Genomic DNA, 13905 nt, shown 5'->3' with positions numbered 1-13905 from the left:
GTTTCCATGGTGCCGATGGCGAGATGAGGACATTCACGAGGAGCACCAGGAGGACAGTGACAACGACTCGAAGGAGTCCATGGAGGAGGAGGGCTAGGGCTACCACCTTGGGCCCTTTAGTCCCTCTTTGCCTTTTTGGCATCTCGATGCTAAAGCTGGGTCATACATTGATATGTAAGGAAATAAGTTGAGTAAGTAATGAGTTGATGTGCATAGATTAAACTTGCACGGCTTGGCTTGGTGGCAACTTATCAATTTCAAACCAGAGGTCTGACTATATCCAAACTCTTCTCAGCAAAGTTATTCCAGTTGAGGTGGGGTCTAACTAATCTTGATGCCAGAAAGCTCCAAGGAGTATATACCCCAAAACACTTGGACAATTTGCAGGAACACGGTGAGGTCGAAGGAAAACGTGATTGCGGCCAAGAGCGTCAATCATAAGGGGCTCGTACGGGGGTGAGGGAAGGCGTCGACACTGACGCCATGACATCTCTAGGAAGGACACTCGTGTAAGGGCATAAAACGGTGGGTGGGGTGTGATTGGGGCTTCGACCAAGATATGAACCAAACAACAACAAACTCATATGAGGCAACAAGAAACAAGAGAAATGGTGGAAACCCTGTTTGAGCATTTAACGTCAAATTGCGGGTGCTTGCACACAGAACTGACTCTAGTGCTCGGGAACGGCCGAGCCATTTTGGCCGTGCCGCTCTAGTTTTACAAACTTCCAGAATATTCCTTCCGGGCTTTTACCGATTTTGGGAACCTTCCAAAAGGTTCTGATATGATTTTTACTCGTATTCTCGTTTGTTCTTTTTTCCTTCTGTTTCTTTTATAGGTTTTCTTTGGGTTCTTTTTTATCTTTGTTTTATCTTGTATATTTTTCTTATTTTCTTTTTCAAAAAGTCTCCTTTTTGAAAATGTTCGGACATTTCAATTTCTTTTAAATTTTCAAAATGTTCTAGTTTTCAAAAAATGTTCCCATTCTCATGTTTTGTTTGGAATTTCAAAAATTGGTTTTTCTAAAAATTCATAATTTCTAAAAATGTTGTACAAATTATAAAACTATCACGTTTTTCATTAATTGTTGGTTTTCCAAGAAAAGGTCATAGTTTACAAATATTGTTCAAGATTTTCAAAAGTGTTCATTTTTTTTAGAAAAATGTATGAAATTCCAAAAATAATTGCGGTTTTAAGAAATTTTAAATTTTCAAAAACGTTCAAAAGTTTTTAAAATATGTTCACATTAATCAATGCTTGTTCATTTTCCAAAGAAATGTTTCAAAAATAAAAAAATGATGCTAAAGTGGGTCGGGTCAGCGCCTGCTCTCCCGCTTGTTGATGTCCAGTCGTATCTTCAATGGGCCGTGCCAGTCAGGCGCGCGTTGTGCGAAGGGGAGGTTGTTAGCCGCAAGGAGGAGCGTATAGGGAGTCCTGTGAATTGGGAAGCTCCGCCTAACGAAATTTGCCCTAGCCGGGTCAACGCGAAATTTTTACTATTCTAATAAAGACAGTTTCGGGGAATCTAATCTATTTAAAAAATCAAAATCGACCTAATATTGGAGAAATATTTGTGTATAGAAAAATGAAAAAAAATGCTCAAGTACCTCGATATAAAATGTTCATGTATATGACAATATATCGTCAACTTATATTTATAAAATGGTCATCCCATAATTAATCTATGTTCATGCGAAAAAAGTAAAAAAATTACATGTAAATTGTTGATATACTTAAGAATAGTTTCTTATATACACTTAAAAAGCAAGTCCAATGTTAAGTGGTTGAGTCTTGGTGAATTTTAAATTTTGTTCTCTTATACCAAGAGAGAAATTAATAATTATACAGATAAGGCATCATATATATAGGAATTATTGATACTATACCAATTATCAACAATGCCTTAACTATAATATTAACATGCACCAGTTTTTTGCTACCCATTATAATAGGTCAATTCTACCCCTCGGAAACAATAAGCGATCAATTCTAGATGGGGCATTAAAGTAACTTACACGATATGACAAAGCATCAATTTGAAAAAAAACTTTAGAAGGAACCATGAATCTTTAGAAGTGAAACTAAAATTGGACATTCCGACAAGCCATAACTCCAAGCATTAATATTTTCTTCAACTTCACACATCAATGTGGAGAAGCTTTCACTATATATATATGAACCATTCATGGAGCAAGCATTTCACGGTCATACACTCATCAACTCCACTTACAAGAGTACCACCCATTAATAGCCTCTGTTCCCCGGTGATGATGACCAAGTACATGAGGAACAATGTGCAAGGACTAGTGCTACTTTCTTTTCTTCTTGTGGTGTGTTTGACTTGTCTTGAAGGCACATATGGTAATTAACAACTCGATTTTTATGGGGGGGTTGAGATTGTGGACTTTTATTTGTTTATATGATGAGATGATAAGTCTATTCTTTATTTTATGTTAATTAGGCGAAATCATAAATGACAAGGGGAGCAACATGATGACGAAAGTAAGCCATGTAACGAGACCCCCTTGTTATAAAGATGGGCACCAGCTCCCAGGACGGGAATTCTGCTGTAAAATAGATAACTTGTGCTGGCCAAATCTCGGAGAATGCTTCATCAACTGTCCCTGCAAGATTAATTGCACACCAGCAGCAACAGCAGTACAATAGTTTCGTTATCACCCCTATTTTGGGTGGATAAATCCCAAGCTTATGGTTCTCAAAATAATTATGTGCTGATGAGATCATAAATTTTGTATGTTTTATAAATCAACTATGTTATTTTAATATTCAATAAAACTAGCCAATGGGTTGTTTGTACAATTTTGTGGCTAGATTTGTCACCTACCATTTACATTTTAAATATTTATTTTCTGTCCATATTTTGATTGTCTCCTCCTATGTGTACTGATCTTGGACCTATGTTGGACATCGGGAAAAAATGGACTTTAATCTCTCTCTCTCTCTCTCTCTACTCGTTATTGCGTTATTATGATTCACATACTTTTTGTTGCATTGGATGGGTGAACAATAGTTTCATAACAGGCTGTGAAGCACCAAACATTGTAATTTGAAATATGTTTAGTAAGTATTATCAGCAAGACAGATCAAGCATGGTATATATATATTTAATATCCATAGGTAAATTGACTATTGGTTTCTTAGGTTCAAGAGCATGGTGTTTGGTTTTAACACTTCTTCTTTTGCACACAAACCATAAAGCAAATTGAGTTGGATAAGCTAGGGTTTGTTTAGTGCATGTAGAGGAAGTGAGGGGTGTCGGTGTCCTGTAGCTACAAGTCATACTGACTCTATCAACTGGTGTGATGTCTAGTGATGGACATATCCATCCAGGACCGCTGATCCAACTTTTTTATTAGGATTCGAATCAGAGTTGAACTGACCGTGATTATGATGGAACTCACATGGGCCTACAGATTTCATGTTGGCTTGCCTGCAAATTAAGTCTACATTTGCTAAGCAGCGTTCCAACCCACATGCACCGTGGACTCGCTACAGAGTAAATGTCATACTTAGATTGGAGGTCACAGATGAGTGTGTCTGCTCCACCACCAGCTAGGCGCACACCTTCACTTTCGCCATGCAGTCCAATGGGCATGTTAAGAACATAGATAGCGAGACATTTTTTAAGGGCAGTAATATTAGTTTTGCTTTGATTCCATGTTGTAATGCTGAGGCAACAACAAGGAAAGCACATTCCGTGCATCTTAAAATTCAAGTGTGAAAGGATACCCAATGTAGAGAGAGATGTCAAACACTCGTGAGCTACCGAGTCAGCAATTGATCATGTAGCAACCCTCGGCTCACCGCTTGCTACAAGACACATGCATATAGTTGGTAGAGACTGGATTTTTGAATGGTATGTTTTTATTTACAAATACACTACCTTATATATATATATATTAATAAAAAAATTAAATCACACATTTTTTTAAACATGCGAACATTTTTGAAAATGATACAAATATTCTTTTGAATGATATGAAGAATTTATCAAATTGTGAAAACAAATAATTACATTTCATGACCATTTTTCCAAGCACGGTGAATGTATTAATAATTGATGAAGAATATTCCAAAATATATGTATTTAAAATATTTTAAAAATAGATGGAAGTAGAAACAAAATAACAAAAAGGGAGAAAAAATGTCTTACCTGGCCCTAGCCCATTTATGAGGTGGTGGTGTTATTTTTGGCAGATCACTTGATAAGGTATTCTAGCCAGACGATTAAATCAAATGCGAAGTAAGAAGGGGTTTATCCATTTTCATACCCTCACGCATGAGGTAAAATCCTACCCCCTGCTCATGTATATTGCTTGTGTATAGGCGTTACAATGATTGATGGATTGAGCAATAGCTCTAAGGTTCTGTGTCAATTTAGTAATCTACCGCAACATACTTAGGGATCGGGGTCTATTTTTGTCATATATTAAAATCCAAAAATACATTGTTTCAATTTATTCACCTTTATTTTATTTTGTGTTTTTGTTTATCTATCTATCATTATCAGACTTGATCCTTGCAATTAACCGCCAAGGGATTGACAACCCCTTCTTTGTGTTGGGTGCAAGTATTTGTTCTTTTATGTGTAGGTGTTGTTCACGAGGTCTTGTGTGGTTCTCCTACTACATTGATAATCTATGTTCTTAACTGAGGGAAATAATTATCTCTACTATACTGCATCATCCTCTCCTCTTCGGGGAAATCCCAATGCAACTCACAAGTAGCAAAGAGCAAGACTAGCATGCTGGATGTTTGACATGTGATGTGGTATGAGCTCACTACTGCTATGTATGATAGGAAGGTTCCCATCTATGGGTCCTATCTCTTCAAGCTCATCACTACTACTTCGGCGGCTCAGGTTCCAGATGAGCGCCTAGAGACTGGCAAGCTTGCCACTCATGATGTGATGAAGCTCAGGCAGAAGGAGAACTGGGGAGTTGTGCCAGATGCACCAGAGATCAATATCCCAAGAGAAAAGTCTGATGGATCTGAGGAGCCTGACTATGTACCACCCTCGGATCAGCCTACTTGGGCATCAAACTCAAGAAGAAGATGAGGAAGCTTTTCTGCATTCAGGTGGATACTCAAAAGAATATGTACAAGGCACACGTGGCTGAGAAGATTGCCCGGCAGTGCCAGGTCACCATGATTATAGGAAGCTTGAGATTGAGGTGCAGAGTGTCTCTGAGAAGAAGATGACCTCAGAGGATAGGTGGATTGGGCAGATCAACAAGTGGACCGACTCAGATGACTCCAACGCTACTACGTCTGGTTTCCATGGTGCCGATGGCGAGATGAGGACATTCACGAGGAGCACCAGGAGGACAGTGACAACGACTCGAAGGAGTCCATGGAGGAGGAGGGCTAGGGCTACCACCTTGGGCCCTTTAGTCCCTCTTTGCCTTTTTGGCATCTCGATGCTAAAGCTGGGTCATACATTGATATGTAAGGAAATAAGTTGAGTAAGTAATGAGTTGATGTGCATAGATTAAACTTGCACGGCTTGGCTTGGTGGCAACTTATCAATTTCAAACCAGAGGTCTGACTATATCCAAACTCTTCTCAGCAAAGTTATTCCAGTTGAGGTGGGGTCTAACTAATCTTGATGCCAGAAAGCTCCAAGGAGTATATACCCCAAAACACTTGGACAATTTGCAGGAACACGGTGAGGTCGAAGGAAAACATGATTGCGGCCAAGAGCGTCAATCATAAGGGGCTCGTACGGGGGTGAGGGAAGGCGTCGACACTGACGCCATGACATCTCTAGGAAGGACACTCGTGTAAGGGCATAAAACGGTGGGTGGGGTGTGATTGGGGCTTCGACCAAGATATGAACCAAACAACAACAAACTCATATGAGGCAACAAGAAACAAGAGAAATGGTGGAAACCCTGTTTGAGCATTTAACGTCAAATTGCGGGTGCTTGCACACAGAACTGACTCTAGTGCTCGGGAACGGCCGAGCCATTTTGGCCGTGCCGCTCTAGTTTTACAAACTTCCAGAATATTCCTTCCGGGCTTTTACCGATTTTGGGAACCTTCCAAAAGGTTCTGATATGATTTTTACTCGTATTCTCGTTTGTTCTTTTTTCCTACTATTTCTTTTATAGGTTTTCTTTGGGTTCTTTTTTATCTTTGTTTTATCTTGTATATTTTTCTTATTTTCTTTTTCAAAAAGTCTCCTTTTTGAAAATGTTCGGACATTTCAATTTCTTTTAATATCCGTAGGTAAATTGACTATTGGTTTCTTAGGTTCAAGAGCATGGTGTTTGGTTTTAACACTTCTTCTTTTGCACACAAACCATAAAGAAAATTGAGTTGGATAAGCTAGGGTTTGTTTAGTGCATGTAGAGGAAGTGAGGGGTGTCGGTGTCCTGTAGCTACAAGTCATATCGACTCTATCAACTGTTGTGATGTCTAGTGATGGACATATCCATCCAGGACCGCTGATCCAACTTTTTTATTAGGATTCGAATCAGAGTTGAACTGACCGTGATTATGATGGAACTCACATGGGCCTACAGATTTCATGTTCGCTTGCCTGCAAATTAAGTCTACATTTGATAAGCAGCGTTCCAACCCACATGCACCGTGGACTCGCTACAGAGTAAATGTCATACTTAGATTGGAGGTCACAGATGAGTGTGTCTGCTCCACTACCAGCTAGGCGCACACCTTCACTTTCGCCATGCAGTCCAATGGGCATGTTAAGAACATAGATAGCGAGACATTTTTTAAGGGCAGTAATATTAGTTTTGCTTTGATTCCATGTTGTAATGCTGAGGCAACAACAAGGAAAGCACATTCCGTGCATCTTAAAATTCAAGTGTGAAAGGATACCCAATGTAGAGAGAGATGTCAAACACTCGTGAGCTACCGAGTCAGCAATTGATCATGTAGCAACCCTCGGCTCACCGCTTGCTACAAGACACATGCATATAGTTGGTAGAGAGTGGATTTTTGAATGGTATGTTTTTATTTACAAATTACACTGACTTATATATATATTAATATAAAAAATTAAATCACACATTTTTTTAAACATGCGAACATTTTTGAAAATGATACAAATATTCTTTTGAATGATATGAAGAATTTATCAAATTGTGAAAACAAATAATTACATTTCATGACCATTTTTCCAAGCATGGTGAATGTATTAATAATTGATGAAGAATATTCCAAAATATATGTATTTAAAATATTTTTAAAAATAGACGGAAGTAGAAACAAAATAACAAAAAGGGAGAAAAAATGTCTTACCTGGCCCTAACCCATTTATAAGGTGGTGGTGCTATTTTCGGCAGATCACTTGATAAGGTATTCTGGCCAGACGATTAAACCAAATGCGAAATAAGAAGGGGTTTATCCATTTTCATACCCTCACGCATGAGGTAAAATCCTACCCCCTGCTCATGTATATTGCTTGTGTATAGGCGTTACAATGATTGATGGATTGAGCAATAGCTCTAAGGTGCTGTGTCTATTTAGTAATCTACCGCAACATACTTAGGGATCGGGGTCTATTTTTATCATATATTAAAATCCAAAAATACATTGTCTCAATCTATTCACCTTTATTTTATTTTGTGTTTTTGTTTATCTATCTATCATTATCAGACCTTATCCTTGCAATTAACCGCCAAGGGATTGACAACCCCTTCTTTGTGTTGGGTGCAAGTATTTGTTCTTTTATGTGTAGGTGTTGTTCACGAGGTCTTGTGTGGTTCTCCTACTACATTGATAATCTATGTTCTTAACTGAGGGAAATAATTATCTCTACTATACTGCATCATCCTTTCCTCTTCGGGGAAATCCCAATGCAACTCACAAGTAGCAAAGAGCAAGACTAGCATGCTGGATGTTTGACATGTGATGTGGTATGAGCTCACTACTGCTATGTATGATAGGAAGGTTCCCATCTATGGGTCCTATCTCTTCAAGCTCATCACTACTACTTCGGCGGCTCAGGTTCCAGATGAGCGCCTAGAGACTGGCAAGCTTGCCACTCATGATGTGATGAAGCTCAGGCAAAAGGAGAACTGGGGAGTTGTGCCAGATGCACCAGAGATCAATATCCCAAGAGAAAAGTCTGATGGATCTGAGGAGCCTGACTATGTACCACCCTCGGATCAGCCTACTTGGGCATCAAACTCAAGAAGAAGATGAGGAAGCTTTTCTGCATTCAGGTGGATACTCAAAAGAATATGTACAAGGCACACGTGGCTGAGAAGATTGCCCGGCAGTGCCAGGTCACCATGATTATAGGAAGCTTGAGATTGAGGTGCAGAGTGTCTCTGAGAAGAAGATGACCTCAGAGGATAGGTGGATTGGGCAGATCAACAAGTGGACCGACTCAGATGACTCCAACGCTACTACGTCTGGTTTCCATGGTGCCGATGGCGAGATGAGGACATTCACGAGGAGCACCAGGAGGACAGTGACAACGACTCGGAGGAGTCCATGGAGGAGGAGGGCTAGGGCTACCACCTTGGGCCCTTTAGTCCGTCTTTGCCTTTTTGGCATCTCGATGCTAAAGCTGGGTCATACATTGATATGTAAGGAAATAAGTTGAGTAAGTAATGAGTTGATGTGCATAGATTAAACTTGCACGGCTTGGCTTGGTGGCAACTTATCAATTTCAAACCAGAGGTCTCACTATATCCAAACTCTTCTCAGCAAAGTTATTCCAGTTGAGGTGGGGTCTAACTAATCTTGATGCCAGAAAGCTCCAAGGAGTATATACCCCAAAACAATTGGACAATTTGCAGGAACACGGTGAGGTCGAAGGAAAACGTGATTGCGGCCAAGAGCGTCAATCATAAGGGGCTCGTACGGGGGTGAGGGAAGGCGTCGACACTGACGCCATGACATCTCTAGGAAGGACACTCGTGTAAGGGCATAAAACGGTGGGTGGGGTGTGATTCGGGCTTCGACCAAGATATGAACCAAACAACAACAAACTCATATGAGGCAACAAGAAACAAGAGAAATGGTGGAAACCCTGTTTGAGCATTTAACGTCAAATTGCGGGTGCTTGCACACAGAACTGACTCTAGTGCTGGGGAACGGCCGAGCCATTTTGGCCGTGCCGCTCTAGTTTTACAAACTTCCAGAATATTCCTTCCGGGCTTTAACCGATTTTGGGAACCTTCCAAAAGGTTCTGATATGATTTTTACTCGTATTCTCGTTTGTTCTTTTTTCCTTCTCTTTCTTTTACCGGTTTTCTTTGGGTTCTTTTTTATCTTTGTTTTATCTTGTATATTTTTCATATTTTCTTTTTCAAAAAGTCTCCTTTTTGAAAAATTTCGGATATTTCAATTTCTTTTAAATTTTCAAAATGTTCTAGTTTTCAAAAAATGTTCCCATTCTCATGTTTTGTTTGGAATTTCAAAAATTGCTTTTTTCTAAAAATTCATAATTTCTAAAAATGTTGTACAAATTATAAAACTATCACGTTTTTCATTAATTGTTGGTTTTCCAAGAAAAGGTCATAGTTTACAAATATTGTCCAAGATTTTCAAAAGTGTTCATTTTTTTTAGAAAAATGTATGAAATTCCAAAAATAATTGCGGTTTTAAGAAATTTTAAATTTTCGAAAACGTTCAAAAGTTTTTAAAATATGTTCACATTAATCAATGCTTGTTCATTTTCCAAAGAAATATTTCAAAAATAAAAAAATGATGCTAAAGTGGGTCGGGTCAGCGCCTGCTCTCCCGCTTGTTGATGTCCAGTCGTATCTTCAAGGGGCCGTGCCAGTCAGGCGCGCGTTGTGCGAAGGGGAGGTTGTTAGCCGCAAGGAGGAGCGTATAGGGAGTCCTGAGTATTGGGAAGCTCCGCCTAACGAAATTTTCCCTAGCATGGTCAACGCGAAATTTTTACTATTCTAATAAAGACAGTTTCGGGGAATCTAATCTATTTAAAAAATCAAAATCGACTTAATATTGGAGAAATATTTGTGTATAGAAAAATGAAAAAAAATGCTCAAGTACCTCGATATAAAATGTTCATGTATATGACAATATATCGTCAACTTATATTTATAAAATGGTCATCCCATAATTAATCTATGTTCATGCGAAAAAAGTAATAAAATTACATGTAAATTGTTGATATACTTTAGAATAGTTTCTTATATACACATAAAAAGCAAGTCCAATGTTAAGTGGTTGAGTCTTGGTGAATTTTAAATTTTGTTCTCTTATACCAAGAGAGAAATTAATAATTATACAGATAAGGCATCATATATATAGGAATTATTGATACTATACCAATTATCAACAATGCCTTAACTATAATATTAACATGCACCAGTTTTTTGCTACCCATTATAATAGGCAATTCTACCCCTCGGAAACAATAAGCGATCAATTCTAGATGGGGCATTAAAGTAACTTACACGATATGACAAAGCATCAATTTGAAAAAAAAAACTTTAGAAGGAACCATGAATCTTTAGAAGTGAAACTAAAATTGGACATTCCGACAAGCCATAACTCCAAGCATTAATATTTTCTTCAACTTCACACATCAATGTGGAGAAGCTTTCACTATATATATATGAACCATTCATGGAGCAAGCATTTCACGGTCATACACTCATCAACTCCACTTACAAGAGTACCACCCATTAATAGCCTCTGTTCCCCGGTGATGATGACCAAGTACATGAGGAACAATGTGCAAGGACTAGTGCTACTTTCTTTTCTTCTGGTGGTGTGTTTGACTTGTCTTGGAGGCACATATGGTAATTAACAACTCGATTTTTATGGGGGGGTTGAGATTGTGGACTTTTATTTGTTTATATGATGAGATGATAAGTGTATTCTTTATTTTATGTTAATTAGGCGAAATCATAAATGACAAGGGGAGCAACATGATGAGGAAAGTAAGCCATGTAACGAGACCCCCTTGTTATAAAGATGGGCACCAGCTCCCAGGACGGGAATTCTGCTGTAAAATAGATAACTTGTGCTGGCCAAGTCTCGGAGAATGCTTCATCAACTGTCCCTGCAAGATTAATTGCACACCAGCAGCAGCAGCAACACGATAGTTTCGTTATCACCCCTATTTTGGGTGGATAAATGCCAACCTTATGGTTCTCAAAATAATTATGTGCTGATGAGATCATAAATTTTGTATGTTTTATAAACCAACTATGTTATTTTAATATTCAATAAAACTAGCCAATGGGTTGTTTGTATAATTTTGTGGCTAGATTTGTCACCTACCATTTACATATTAAATATTTATTTTCTGTCCATATTTTGATTGTCTCCTCCTATGTGTACTGATCTTGGACCTATGTTGGACATCGGGAAAAAAATGGACTTTAATCTCTCTCTCTCTCTACTCGTTATTGCGTTATTATGATTCACATACTTTTTGTTGCATTGGATGGGTGAACAATAGTTTCATAACAGGCTGTGAAGCACCAAACATTGTAATTTAAAATATGTTTAGTAAGTATTATCAGCAAGACAGATCAAGCATGGTACATATATATTTAATATCCATAGGTAAATTGACTATTGGTTTCTTAGGTTCAAGAGCATGGTGTTTGGTTTTAACACTTCTCCTTTTGCACACAAACCATAAAGCAAATTGAGTTGGATAAGCTAGGGTTTGTTTAGTGCATGTAGAGGAAGTGAGGGGTGTCGGTGTCCTGTAGCTACAAGTCATATCGACTCTATCAACTGTTGTGATGTCTAGTGATGGACATATCCATCCAGGACCGCTGATCCAACTTTTTTATTAGGATTCGAATCAGAGTTGAACTGACCGTGATTATGATGGAACTCACATGGGCCTACAGATTTCATGTTGGCTTGCCTGCAAATTAAGTCTACATTTGCTAAGCAGCGTTCCAACCCACATGCACCGTGGACTCGCTACAGAGTAAATGTCATACTTAGAGTGGAGGTCACAGATGAGTGTGCTGCTCCACCACCAGCTAGGCGCACACCTTCACTTTCGCCATGCAGTCCAATGGGCATGTCAAGAAGATAGATAGCGAGACATTTTTTAAGGGCAGTAATATTAGTTTTGCTTCGATTCCATGTTGTAATGCTGAGGCAACAACAAGGAAAGCACATTCCGTGCATCTTAAAATTCAAGTGTGAAAGGATACCCAATGTAGAGAGAGATGTCAAACACTCGTGAGCTACCGAGCCAGCAATTGATCATGTAGCAACCCTCGGCTCACCGCTTGCTACAAGACACATGCATATAGTTGGTAGAGAGTGGATTTTTGAATGGTATGTTTTTTTTTACAAATTACACTGACTTATATATATATATATATATATATATATATATATATATATATATATATATATATTAATAAATATATTTTTTAATCACACATTTTTTTTAAACATGCGAACATTTTTGAAAATGATACAAATATTCTTTTGAATGATATGAAGAATTTATCAAATTGTGAAAACAAATAATTACATTTCATGACCATTTTTCCAAGCACGGTGAATGTATTAATAATTGATGAAGAATATTCCAAAATATATGTATTTAAAATATTTTTTAAAATAGACGGAAGTAGAAACAAAATAACAAAAAGGGAGAAAAAATGTCTTACCTGGCCCTAGCCCATTTATGAGGTGGTGGTGTTATTTTTGGCAGATCACTTGATAAGGTATTCTGGCCAGACGATTAAACCAAATGCATAGTAAGAAGGGGTTTATCCATTTTCATACCCTCACGCATGAGGTAAAATACTACCCCCTGCTCATGTATATTGCTTGTGTATAGGCGTTACAATGATTGATGGATTGAGCAATAGCTCTAAGGTTCTGTGTCTATTTAGTAATCTACCGCAACATACTTAGGGATCGGGGTCTATTTTTATCATATATTAAAATCCAAAAATACATTGTTTCAATTTATTCACCTTTATTTTATATTGTGTTCTTGTTTATCTATCTATCATTATCAGACTTGATCCTTGCAATTAACCGCCAAGGGATTCACATCCCCTTCTTTGTGTTGGGTGCAAGTATTTGTTCTTTTATGTGTAGGTGTTTTTCACGAGGTCTTGTGTGGTTCTCCTACTAGATTGATAATCTATGTTCTTAACTGAGGGAAATAATTATCTCTACTATACTGCATCATCCTCTCCTCTTCGGGGAAATCCCAATGCAACTCACAAGTAGCAAAGAGCAAGACTAGCATGTTGGACGTTTGACATGTGATGTGGTATGAGCTCACTACTGCTATGTATGACAGGAAGGTTCCGATCTATGGGTCCTATCTCTTCAAGCTCATCACTACTACTTCGGCGGCTCAGGTTCCAGATGAGCGCCTAGAGACTGGCAAGCTTGCCACTCATGATGTGATGAAGCTCAGGCAAAAGGAGAACTGGGGAGTTGTGCCAGATGCACCAGAGATCAATATCCCAAGAGCAAAGTCTGATGGATCTGAGGAGCCTGACTATGTACCACCCTTGGATCAGCCTACTTGGGCATCAAACTCAAGAAGAAGATGAGGAAGCTTTTCTGCATTCAGGTGGATACTCAGAAGAATATGTACAAGGCACATGTGGCTGAGAAGATTGCCCGGCAGTGCCAGGTCACCATGATTATAGGAAGCTTGAGATTGAGGTGTAGAGTGTCTCTCAGAAGAAGATGACCTCAGAGGATAGGTGGATTGGGCAGATCAACAAGTGGACCGACTCAGATGACTCCAACGCTACTACGTCTGGTTTCCATGGTGCCGATGGCGAGATGAGGACATTCACGAGGAGCACCAGGAGGACAGTGACAACGACTCGGAGGAGTCCATGGAGGAGGAGGGCTAGGGCTACCACCTTGGGCCGTTTAGTCCCTCTTTGCCTTTTTGGCATCTCGATGCTAAAGCTGGG

The 13905-nt window shown here is 38.8% G+C and overlaps 2 long non-coding RNA genes across 2 annotated transcripts; both read left to right on the top strand.

Annotated features, from left to right (window-relative positions):
- Positions 1-1085: 1085 nt before the first annotated feature.
- LOC141022261 (uncharacterized) lies at positions 1086-2821 on the top strand. Its single transcript, XR_012183551.1, has 2 exons — positions 1086-2362; positions 2463-2821. It is a non-coding gene; the product is annotated as an uncharacterized lncRNA (long non-coding RNA).
- Positions 2822-9543: 6722 nt separating this feature from the next.
- On the top strand, positions 9544-11232 carry LOC120963782 (uncharacterized). Its single transcript, XR_005755497.3, has 2 exons — positions 9544-10773; positions 10874-11232. It is a non-coding gene; the product is annotated as an uncharacterized lncRNA (long non-coding RNA).
- The last annotated feature ends 2673 nt before the right edge of the window (positions 11233-13905 follow it).

This window comes from Aegilops tauschii, chromosome 5 (assembly GCF_002575655.3).
Source record: "Aegilops tauschii subsp. strangulata cultivar AL8/78 chromosome 5, Aet v6.0, whole genome shotgun sequence".
In the NCBI taxonomy this organism is placed as follows: domain Eukaryota; kingdom Viridiplantae; phylum Streptophyta; class Magnoliopsida; order Poales; family Poaceae; genus Aegilops; species Aegilops tauschii.
This window is presented reverse-complemented; position numbering and strand designations above follow the sequence as displayed.